Genomic DNA, 13,071 nt, shown 5'->3' with positions numbered 1-13,071 from the left:
CTATTCTCCCATGGAGACGATCGTAGAGATGCTGGATGTAGTCCTGTGGAACGGCTTGCCATGCCATTTCCACCTGGCGCCTCAGTTGGACCAGCGTTCGTGCTGGACGTGCAGACCGCGTGAGACGACGCATCATCCAGTCCCAAACAGCTCAATGGGGAACAGATCCGGAGATCTTGCTGGCCAGGGTGGTTGACTTACACCTTCTAGAGCACGTTGGGTGGCACGGGATACAATGCACGGGGTGCATTGTCCTGTTGGAACAGCAAGTTCCCTTGCCGGTCTAGGAATGGTAGAACGATGGGTTCGATGACGGTTTGGATGTACCGTGCACTATTCAGTGTCCCCTCGACGATCACCAGTGGTGTACGGCCAGTGTAGGAGATCGCTCCCCACACCATGATGCCGGGTGTTGGCCCTGTGTGCCTCGGTCGTATGCAGTCCTGATTGTGGCGCTCACCTGCACGGCGCCAAACACGCATACGACCATCATTGGCACCAAGGCAGAAGCGACTCTCATCGCTGAAGACGACACGTCTCCATTCGTCCCTCCATTCACGCCTGTCGCGACACCACTGGAGGCGGGCTGCACGATGTTGGGGCGTGAGCGGAAGACGGCCTAACGGTGTGCGGGACCGTAGCCCAGCTTCATGGAGACGGTTGCGAATGGTCCTCGCCGATACCCCAGGAGCAACAGTGTCCCTAATTTGCTGGGAAGTGGCGGTGCGGTCCCCTACGGCACTGCGTAGGATCCTACGGTCTTGGCGTGCATCCGTGCGTCGCTGCGGTCCGGTCCCAGGTCGACGGGCACGTGCACCTTCCGCCGACCACTGGCGACAACATCGATGTACTGTGGAGACCTCACGCCCCACGTGTTGAGCAATTCGGCGGTACGTCCACCCGGCCTCCCGCATGCCCACTAGACGCCCTCGCTCAAAGTCCGTCAACTGCACATACGGTTCACGTCCACGCTGTCGCGGCATGCTACCAGTGTTAAAGACTGCGATGGAGCTCCGTATGCCACGGCAAACTGGCTGACACTGACGGCGGCGGTGCACAAATGCTGCGCAGCTAGCGCCATTCGACGGCCAACACCGCGGTTCCTGGTGTGTCCGCTGTGCCGTGCGTGTGATCATTGCTTGTACAGCCCTCTCGCAGTGTCCGGAGCAAGTATGGTGGGTCTGACACACCGGTGTCAATGTGTTCTTTTTTCCATTTCCATTGACACCGGTGTTCATAATTGAAAAGCAGCTGCGCGGACATTACATGTTCTCGATGCTTACTGGACTTCCTCAACGTACCTGGGTGTTCGCCACTGACCTAGTAGTCGGGCAAGGCGAACTACGTCAGTATTGCCCTGTTAGAGGAACGAGTGTATATTGATCAGTAATGCAGGCGCAGAGGTAGCCGCAAGATCGTGCCAAATCCCTCTCAACATTGAAAATTTACATTTAACTAGCATTTTTATCTTTGATGATTAATAAACTATATTGATACTCCAACTTCGCTATTCCACATCCGTAGACCGAGCGAATCAAAGGAAAGAAGACTGAGCTGTAAATGCATAATTGACCTTGGGGAAGAACAGAGAACGAATTCGGCTGTATCCTTTTCAATGGAACTACCTCAAAATTTATCTTCAGCAATTTAGGGAAGCTATAGAAAACCGACAGCTGAATAAGCACCGTCCTCCAGAATAAGAGTCACCGCATTAGCATTGCGGCACCCAGCTTCGTGGCTGTACGATGCACTAAATGTAGCTGTAAAATAATTTTTGAGTGTCTATGTGTGTGTGTGTGAGAGAGAGAGAGAGAGAGAGAGAGAGAGAGAGAGAGAGAGAGAGAGAGAACTAGGATTGTAATTTTCTAAATAATACGCTCTCCCTTGGCTACATTTTGTACTACGCAAGCCAAACAAATCCATCGCGCACTTTTCACTTGACACGCACATCCATCGCAGCACATATTCCACAAAAAGGAGATTTGTCGGAAATATCGTTTTTCTCAGAAGTACTAATCCTACATTTTCGTCGGAAAGCCTCTATAGAGTTTCGAATGCACGGAGAGGAAACAGAAAAGGCCTAAAGCTTTGAGTCGCTCTGTGAAGCGAAATTGGATAAAGATATCGGCAGCCCACTGCCCGAAGAAGCTACGATGCCTGGTTATTCTTTTTAACTCGCCAATAACGTGCATCACTGCAGATACTCCAGTACAGACTAGAAATGTGGCACCTCTCCCTGACAAAAAATAGCGCATCTGCCGTGACTACCAGCCCACGTAACGTGCCTGAGCACTGTGCAATCCGCGTGCTCCATTTCTTCGTCCAGCATGGACTTTTCGGCCATCCTCCGCGCTCCCTTGATCTGGTGTTTGTACAGCTGTTCGCGTTTCTGCATCTTAAAAAATGACAAAAGTTGAACGTTTATAGAAAAAAGAGAATTATTAGCGCTTAACGGCCCTGCGATGACAAGGTTATTTCAGATTGACGGTTAACTCGGCATGGCAAAGCATGTGGAAGTAATTTGGTCGGACTTTAGGTTCAAATGGCTCTAAGCGCTATGGAACTTAACATCTGAGGTCACCAGTCTCCTAGACTAAGAACTACTTAAACCTAACTAACCTAAGGACATCACACACACCCATGACCGAGGCAGGATTCGAACCTGCGACCCTAGCAGCAGCGCGGTTCCGGACTGAAGCGCCTAGAACCGCTCGGCCACAGCGGCCGGCCGGACTTTAGAAAATCATAGAAAATCTGAATCTGGACAGCTGGATGGGAGTCTGAACAGCTGCGCTTCCAAATACGGGTTCTTTATCTTACCTCTACACCGCCATACTCAGTCGCGTATTTTGTTACTGTGATGGCAATCCAAGTATGTTTAGTAGCGGTTCTGCGACTGTTCCCTTCGCCTTTTCAGACAGGTCCCATGAACTTCAAGAACGATACCAAAATTCTGCCGCGAATATAACGACTCCTTCGAAGGTAAATAGTGTAATATATCGGCAACACAGATACAATAGCCGCCTCGCTTGGAGCTGTAGCCTCCTGTACAGCCTTGAAACCACAGGTTAAGGGACATCACAAAGCACCTCCCCCAGCCTTCACTGTATGCCAGAACAGGTACCGGACCTGACATGGAGCCTAAACATAATATTAGGGTGGACCGACACGCATGGACCGATAGTTGCACGAACTAGAAAATAGGCATGACTAAAGTGCTCGTAACGCGTGCAAGACGAATAGGCGAGTAGCAGAAATTTGGGCGTGACATGCAATGGAATAAGTTTTGAGCAGCACCGGTACTGCACCAGTTGTGTAGGAAGGGTCACGAAAACCAACGGTCGGCAAAGTGACACGCCAGAAGAAGAACTATAGGCTACGGCAATTCTGCCACACATCTCCATGGGCACAGTCAGAATCGGTACTATATTGCGCTTACACGGCGTAATCCCTATTTACAAACCAACCAAAAAGATCGAAGACTGTCTCGGATCGGCAAAGAAGACAGAAGGGACCCATTTACGAGGTCGGGAATACACCACATACCTTGTGCATGAGGAAAAGTCTATGTGCGAATGACTGGACGATCTATCAACGCCAGATCACCGAACATAAGCGGCACTGGAGGCTGGAGCAGATAGACAAATTATCTGTGGCGAATCACGCGCTGTGTGGGACCAACCACATGGTAAAATTCTAAAATACACAGTTTCTCACTGAGGAGAAAAACTACCATACCCGTTTGTTCCGAGATGCTGTAGAATTTGGCAACGACAACTACTTTTAATAAGTAAAAAGAAAAGACCTAATGGTAAAGTGGTTCATGGGTTCTAGTGCTATACCGGTCTTACAGGTAACAAGGAGAGAATCAACGCGGTAGTGACCAGGCAAGAGTCCTGAGAAGTTGAAGCGACAGTTATTTATAATCTCCGCCCACAGGCTCGATTCCAGCACGCCACCAGCAATGGATAGTGGACCCGTGCTGGCGAAACGTCAGGAAAATCGTCAAACAACCGTCGAATGAAGTTCCAGAGACAAAAGCGAACAGACAATACGTCTATCTGACAATATGTCTAACCAAACGTTTGAAACATACATTGCAGGTACAGTGAGGCAAAAAAAGTCATGGGATACCACCTAATACCATGGTAGACCTTCTTTTTCCTAGCTTAGTGCAGCAGTTGGAAGTGGCATGGGCTTAACAAGTCCTTTGAACTCCCCTGCAGAAATATTGAACCGTACTGTCTCTACAGCCGTCCGTAATTGCGAAAGTATTTCCGGTGCAGGATATTTTGGACGAACTGACTTCTCAATTATGTCTAGGAAATGTTCGGTGGGATTCATGTCGGATGATGTGGAAAGCCAAATCATTTGCTCGAATCGTGCAGAATTTTCTACAAGTCACTCGCGAACAATTGTGGCCCAGTGATACGATTGGGAAAATGAAATCAATGAGTGGATGCAAATGATCTCCAGGTAGCCGAACGTAAACACTTCTAGTCAATGATCGGCTCAGTTGGACCAGAGTGCTTAGTCCATTCCATGTAAACACAGCTGACGCATTATGGAGCCACCCAGCTTGCACTGTGCCTTGTTGACAACTTGTGTGCATGGCTTCGTGGGGTTTGCATCACATTCGAACCCAACTAGCCACTCTTTCCAAACAAAACTGGGACTCATCCGACCAGGCCACAGTTTTTCAGTCGTCTAGAGTCCTACGGAACTGGTCAAAACTCGGAAGAGATGCGCTGCAGGCGATGACGTGCAGTTAGCAAGCACTTGCGTCTGTCTTCTGCTGCCATAGCCCATTAACGCCATATTGCGCCGAGCCATCCTAACGGATACGATCATCGTACGAGCCACATTGATTTCTGAAGTTATTTCACGCAGTGTTGCTTGTCTGTTAGCACTGACAGCTCTACGCAAACACCGCTGCTTTGGGTCGTCAAGTGAAGGCCTTCAACCACTGCGTTGACAGTGATAAGTAGTGATGCCTGAAATATGGTATTCTTGGCACACTCGTGACACAGTGGATCGCGGAATACTAGAATCCCTAACGATTTCCGAAATGTAATGTCCCATGCACCTCGCTCCAATTACCATCCGCGTTCAAAGTCTGTTAATTCCCATCGTTCGGCTATAATCACATCGGACACCTTTTGACTTGAATCACTTCAGTAACAGTAACAGCTCTGCCAACGCACTGCCCCTTTATGTCTTGAGTACGAGGTACTGAACTACCGCTGTCTGTATCTGTGCATATAGCTATCCAATGACTTTTGTCACCTTAGTGCATAACGCATACCCTGCACATGAGGAAAAATCTACTTGGGGATGACTGGGCGATCTATCAGCACCCCATCACCGAACGGCACTGCAGGCTGGAACAGGTGAAGAAACAGTCAGTGGCGGACCACACGCTGTGTGGGACCGACCACATAATAAAATTCAACAACATGCAGGTTCTCGATATCGTGGAAAACCGCCAAGCTCCTTTATTCACGGATGCCATAGAAATTCAGAAACGTGAATGATCTCGATTGTTAAGAAGAAAGCCTCATGGTAAAATGGGTCACGGATTACCGTGCTGAAGAGAATGGTCGTTGCAGGTAACAAGCGAGAACCAGCGCGGTAATGACCAGGGGAGAGCCCTCAGACATTCAGGACTGAAAGGAACTAAAGCCGTAAGCTGCCAGTGGGCACTGATTTATATCAATGGAGCAAGTTGAAAATTTATGCAGGAGCTGGATTCGAACTGGGGTCTCCTGCTTACTAGGCAGATGCGTTGACTAGTACACCATCCGGATGCGATGGTCACTACAACACTCTTAGACGTAAATTCTCAACTTATACCAAACACTACTGATGTAGTGGCCCTGCTCATTAGCGTCATTACTAGCAGTATCTCGCCAATTCCCGTGGGATTTCGAGTTTGGTCTGCATCTGCACTGAAAGGATCGTTGACTACCATCATCTTAATTATATATATGGTGCCTGTTCTTTCGGATATGTGCTAGGATGATCTATGTAGTTGTGCTTGTGGCGACCAGTGTGTCCAGATGGTGTAGCGGTCAGCGTATCTGCCCACTAAGCAGGAGACCTAGGTTTGAATCCCAGTCCGGCACAAATTTCAACTTGTCTCATTGATATAATTCAACACCCACTGGCAACTAATGTCTTTAATTCCTTTGTGACCTGAGTCATAGTGGATGCAGGATCAAAATGGTGTCTGTTCTTTCGGACATGTCCGAACGGAAAGACACCACATGCATACCGTCAGACATAGGAGCGACATGTACATACTATCTCCGGTCGCGGACGTGACTCTAGTGCGCCACCAGCAATGGAGGGTGAACCTTCGACATGCCAGCCACTCGTGCTGGCGATATGTCAGCTAAATCGTCAAACAGTCGTTGGACGATGATTCAGAGACAAATACGATTACCTTCTGATTCTGAGACCACTCACCAATGTTTTACACTTGCTTCGTAGAAGTCATGACTAGTCGTACAACGATGTCTGTGATACGCGACCGATCACATATTGCCCTTATCGTGGTATTTTCTACAGCCGTCAGCGTTGCAAATTTCGCTCCATCATCACGTACCCGACTACAAAGGCGGCAACGCGCCACATAATCGCCAATTCCCTTACTTTGCAGCTCTTTAAATACGAAAATCTCTCCGCTACTCGGCTCGAGAACTTAATAAAGCCGATTATCGTCTCGCCGTGCCGACTTAATTTAAGTGCTCAAAGGACCGGCTCTCTGTCTTGCCAGAAGGGTTCCCGCCTCGTAAGTTCCCCGAACTAATTCGGAGGTGAACGCCCGCGTTACGGCGGTCGCAGCGGCGGCGGCGGCGACGTTGGTGAGGCGTACCGAGCGCACACGGCCCCGTCCACCCCCACGACAAATATTTGCACTGCGTCGCCTACTCCCACACCTCGCGCTGGCGCCCACGCGCGCACCCGTTTGTGCGTGCGTGCGTGTGTGTGTGTGTGTGTGTGTGTGTGTGTGTGTGTATGTGTGTGTGTGTGAAGCATTGCGTTCTGACGTCGCAGGGTACACACATACACACTCACTCACACACTCACACACACACACACACACACACACACACACACAAGCGCGTGCGTGCCGAAACAAAGTCCCCTGCGGTGCTCTCCGCATTTATCTTACGCTTCGCACGGCGAGGTTCCCACGTAATCTACGCTACAGACAATATATGAACAAACCAGTGCAATAGTGCCATAATCTGAGGCCCAGCGGATAACATTTTAACACCATCTTGCTGTATGTTTTCGCCGTTCTCCGCCGCTGCGATGTGTGCTCTACTCCAGCATTTGCGGAGCAACCTCAGTTCAGTAGATCTGGCTCATTAACGCACCTGGCACCTGCTTTCGCCAAGTCAAACACTCGACACTCCAGCACCGACGGAATAGCAGAAGTTAGTTTGCACACGTTTAAGCAGGAAGTGAAGCAGACATTGAAAACACACTGAAGCAAAATGTTTCCGTCAGTAGTGCTCGGCTGCTTTGATAAAGCTTAGAAGTAACGTAATTTAACATTGTGAAAGTTGGGTCTGAAGTGCCCCAGATGTGACTCGAGAAACTTAATTTCAATGCTCGTTATAAAATAAAAACTTTGAACATACAAGAAGAGCGACTACAATGTTCGTTCTTCTCTCAGAATTCTTAATGAAACCGATCGCTGAGTTTGGCCATTGTACGCAACGAAACCACCACCACAGTGAGGACAAAAGATTGGGTGTACAACATGTTTTTCTTTGGTTGATTCTGAGTATTTTTGGGCTTCTAGTTATCGTAGGACGCCTTTCCAGTATATCGGTGTCCTCTCATTTGCGGAGAGGAAGGCATGCTATAAAGATGTCTTCCAATTAATCCACTAAAATTACTTCCCAAGGTTCTTTCATATATTTTTACTCCCCTGTGCTATTCAAAATGGTTCAAATGGCTCTGAGCACTATGGGACTTAACATCTATGGTCATCAGTCCCCTAGAACTTAGAACTACATAAACCTAACTAACCTAAGGACATCACACAACACCCAGTCATCACGAGGCAAAGAAAATACCTGACACCGCCGAGAATCGACCCCGGGAACCCGGGTGCGGGAAGCGAGAACGCTACCGCACGACCACGAGCTTCGGACCCTGTGCTGTTATAGTGCATCTTTTATACATTTTAATTTTTTTCACTCCTTCTTATTAAAACCTAATTACATAAGCATCTTTTGCATTTTTAATAAGGAATGTTGTTGGTTTTCTATTGTTCGTTTCTGTAACTTCTCATTACCTTTGGCTCTTAAAACAACTCTGTCGTAATTAGTTTTCTATAACGCCGACATTTCTTATATGTTTACGTTTTTGATGCATTTCTGTAGACCTGCTCGTTTCTGGTGTCCTTTGGACTGCGCCATATACTCTACAACACAATCTAATACCTTGTATTTTTCAGTACTAAACCTAGAGGCGTAACCAACTGCTTTCCTTGAATGCCTATTTGGCTGTCTTTTGGTTCGTTTTATTTTAATAAGGCACAGCACGAAGACTTAAAATACGACAAGGACACCCACCCACTGAGATTTTTTATGTATTTTAAACACGACTTCCCGTGCACTGAATTTTATTTTTTATCTGTAAGTTGTTTTAATTTTTTTTTCTTTGTGTGTATTTATGTATTTGACAAACAAGGTCAGTTACTGGCCTCTGAATACTTCGGCTATTATATCCCCCTTATTTTTAAGGAGCACACGCAATGGTCTTAAAATACTGATAAAGGTGTTCCCCTGCCAAGACAATGGCTTGGAAAGCGGTATATGTGTTTAACAACTGTTATGCCAGTAACTTGGGTTTAATATTTTCCTTGGTAGCCCAAAGTTTTTCTGAACCAGGGTAGTGCCATTTTCTAACAAAAGTTTGTCTTTTTCTTTGTAGGCCAAGCTGAAGATATTTTAAACAAGGTGAAACGCGTTATTGTCAAAATATAAAATAAAGCTTGTTTTGCTGCCAAACCTTTATCATTGGTTGCTAAAACGAGCTGCCATAAATTGGAAAAAGTTCCGGACTATATTTGTCATTTGTGGATCACTTCAACATGAAAAAGCCGTAGGACAATGAGATATCTTGAAATCTAAGTCAAGACTGAGATTAACGGTTATTTGTTCGCTATGATGATTGACGTAAGTGGCACTAAAATTAACGAAGTGCAACGTTCTCTAAAACTCACATCGTGTTAGAAAATGACTAACACTTGGAGGAGGTACCAAAAAGTGTGGAAGACTGTAAGGAGAAAGCGCAACATTGTCTTCTCACCTGAGTAGCTCGCGAAACCCAAATTATCTATACAATAAGATGCTACGAACTGTAACAAAATTAAACGGCACAAGTCGAATGGCAAAGCAAGCAAGTAACGAGATGCTCGAAATGTAGACTGCGCTACTGGTGGTGGCTACCGACGACTCCTTGTCAACAACAGCCTGGAGACGAATGCCCAGAATCTAAGTTCTGCGTAGAGGGGACGACTGGATGCTGTTACCAATGTGATGAGCGAGAATATCGCTAATTTCACAAAAACAAAAAAGGGGGAGGGACGCAGCAGAAACTGCAGAAAGAAATGGTTCAAAGGGCTCTGAGCACTAAGAGACTTAACATCCGAGGTCATCAGTCCCCTAGAACTTACAACTACTTAAACCTAACTAACATAAGGACATCACACACATCCATGCCCGAGGCAGGATTCGAACCTGAGGCCGTAGCGGTCGCGCGGTTCCAGACTGAAGCGCCTAGAACCGCTCGGTCACAAAGGCCGGCAAACTGCAGGAACTTCACGCTCTTGGTGTACGAAGTTCACATTACCAACCACGATGGGCATCCGCCTGGAGGTGTGTTTTCTTGATTTCACGGGCTCTTCGCACCAAGGTAGGTGTGAGGGCGACTCAATTCGACTGAACTACCAAAATTTTGGAGAGAAAGCAACTGTCGTTTCAAGCTGGTCATTCAGTGTCGCAGCGTCTCAGCCTTTGATGTCCATGGAAGAAGGCTAAAATTTCACACTCCATTGTTCTATAGGGATGGCTCAGGCGGCACGGTGCCCACTGCCCACAACTAGGCCAGGAGAACGAAGCAGGCAGCACCCCCACCCACGAAAACTGCGACTCTCCCTAGGAAGGTGCTCCTGTCGAAATGAGATTCAATGACTGCCTTTTGTCAACAACAGTACTCTGAGACTACGCGAGCAGTAAACAGTCCCAGCGAGAAAAACGCGTAGCACACAGGTCCATTGCTCATAAAATATTAACCATTAAATAGTGGCAGGGAACGAAACCATGTCACATAGCGATATGTGACAGTGACGTCAGAACCATAAGCTCTAGTTAAAAACGCTTTAATAAGCAATCGGTTTCAGTGGAAGAATATTTTGTTGCACAGCTTGGCTTAAGAGCACGTGTTACAGTTTTTTCACAACGGCGTCAATGAGGACTGCCTAGCCGTGGATCAGCTAAAGCTGGCTCGACTTCACGGCACGTGTGTTTGTGTCTGACTGCTGCCAGCAGTGCCGAATAAACAACATGCAGGGACTGGACAAAAATATGGAATCACCGAAAACGCAACACATTGCCATGCGTTATACGCTGCAGGAAAACAGTTGGCATTCAAAACAGCATCCAGTATTCTCAGAATGCATAAATACAGGTCCCACATCGGTCTCAAGGGAATCTAATACTATTCTTCCAGCAAAAGAATGGCAAGTGGACGTAACGTGGTGTTGGATAGCGATCACGCATCCTTCTCTCCGACGTAGATCACAATGGCTCAGTAATACTGAGACCTGGGGGCTGTGGTGACCAGGCGAGATGTGAAAACTCATCCTCATGGTCACAATAGCAGTCCTGCACGATGCGAGCTAGGTCAACAGGGGCCCCGCCGTCTTGGAATACAGTGTCACTATTGGGGAACAAACACTGCACCACGGGATGATCTAATCAGCCAAGACGGTCACATAATTCATGGCTTTAATGTGACCACGCAGGGTGCACGGAATACCACGATATGGCAGCCCGAATCATCATCAAGATCTCGCCATGTTTCACTCTTTGGATGCAAACTTGGCCGCAAGTTGGAAAGAGTGCGAAGCAATACGCATCCGATTAAATGACTCTTTCGTTGCTCCGCAGTCCAGTTTTTACGGCTTCGGTACATCTACATACACATACATACTCCGCAATCCACCATACAGTGCGTGGCGGAGGGTACCTCATACCACAACTAGCATCTTCTCTCCCTGTTCCACTCCCAAACAGAACGAGGGAAAAATGACTGCCTATATGCCTCTGTACGAGTCCTAATCTCTCTTATCTTATCTTTGTGGTCTTTCCGCGAAATATAAGTTGGCGGCAGTAAAATTGTACTGCAGTCAGCCTCAAATGCTGGTTCTCTAAATTTCCTCAGTAGCGATTCACGAAAAGAGCGCCTCCTTTCCTCCAGAGACTCCCACCCAAGTTCCTGAAGCATTTCCGTGACACTCGCGTGATGATCAAACCTACCAGTAACAAATCTAGCAGCCCGCCTCTGAATAGCTTCTACGTCCTCCCTCAATCTGACCTGATAGGGATCCCAAACGCTCGAGCAGTACTCAAGAATAGGTCGTATTAGTGTTTTATAAGCGGTCTCCTTCACAGATGAACCACATCTTCCCAAAATTCTACCAATGAACCGAAGACGACTATCCGCCTTCCCCACAACTGCCATTACATGCTTGTCCCACCTCATATCGCTCTGCAATGTTACGCCCAAATACATTAGTTGAAAGATAATTAGAAGTAACATAAAACTATTATAGTTGTTACCAGCTAAATTAATTGTTGCGAAGAGAGAGGCGATATAACTACCTAGGTAACGCAAAGATTTGTACTCAAGATAAATAATTTCACTGATAGTAAGCTGGCTTCATTTTAGGTTAAGCGTTTCCTAGCAGAAATAAATTTTATTGTGAACTCAAAGGTATTGTGAAGAGAACTAAGCTTTGTTGCCAACTTCAGTTAAATCTATTCACGCAATTCCGTAAAAATTATGGTAAAATGACCTTAAAAATATTAATGCTTGAAAATTATCAATATTCAAAGTACTTATAATGTTAATTTGACGGTGAATGAAGAAATTCCGGTACAGTTGCTAAATTTCTTCTCAGCACTACCAGACAAAGTAATTAAGCACAGGAATGCTCCATACGGACTAACTACGAATACTTCTTTTTGTCGCCGTTATGTTTATTTTTTCACCGTACATGTTCAGTGACTGAACAGAAAGTAATTAGGTGAAATATTCTCTTTGAAAGAAAATGTTAGCGAAACGGGGCTCGTCTGAACCGCGCAGCTACACGCCGAACGCCTCGAGAGATACGCGCGTAATTGGTCGTCGGTGTGAATGCCACTCACGGTGGATCAATAGCTCTGGAGATTGGTGGCCCATCTTATCCGCTAATTAGCGGGCTCGTACCTCCTCGAAGGTAACTGACACCGTACCATCTGCCAGCCATTTTCCCCGTGCGTGTAGGTCCAGGGAATTCTCACAAAGGGGATTTGAAGTTACCTGTAGTTGAGAATGCATTACAGCTGAGTTACATTCTGTTTTCAAAGGAGCAATAGAAAACAGTGTGTGCATCACACTACTACGATACAATATTTCTGAGAAATGAGTAACTTCTCTGTGGGTAGGCTGTTTGTTTGAAGACTTCCGAAGAAATAGATCTTGATGGTGAACCATCGTCGGAAACGAAAACAGCTGCCGGTGACGCTGTTCTTTAGTCGTATAATTTGTAGCGTTCCTCATGCTCTTCAGATTGTTACGACATTCCGGTTTTCGCTTATGAAGTTACCGTCGTGAGTTGTGAACCTGAGGAATTACATTGTATGCACAACATCGTTGATGATTACCGTGTCCGTGTTTATACAGTGCCTGTACCTCAACATTACGCTGTCCTTCAGACACGCATGCATTATTCCCATAAACTAGTATTCGAGCTTTTTTTTGGCTCTACTTCAGATGGGGCTT

This window comes from Schistocerca serialis, chromosome 1, assembly GCF_023864345.2.
Source record: "Schistocerca serialis cubense isolate TAMUIC-IGC-003099 chromosome 1, iqSchSeri2.2, whole genome shotgun sequence".
In the NCBI taxonomy this organism is placed as follows: Eukaryota; Metazoa; Arthropoda; class Insecta; order Orthoptera; family Acrididae; genus Schistocerca; species Schistocerca serialis.
The sequence above is the reverse complement of the archived record's forward strand: the minus strand, read 5'-3'. Positions refer to the sequence as shown.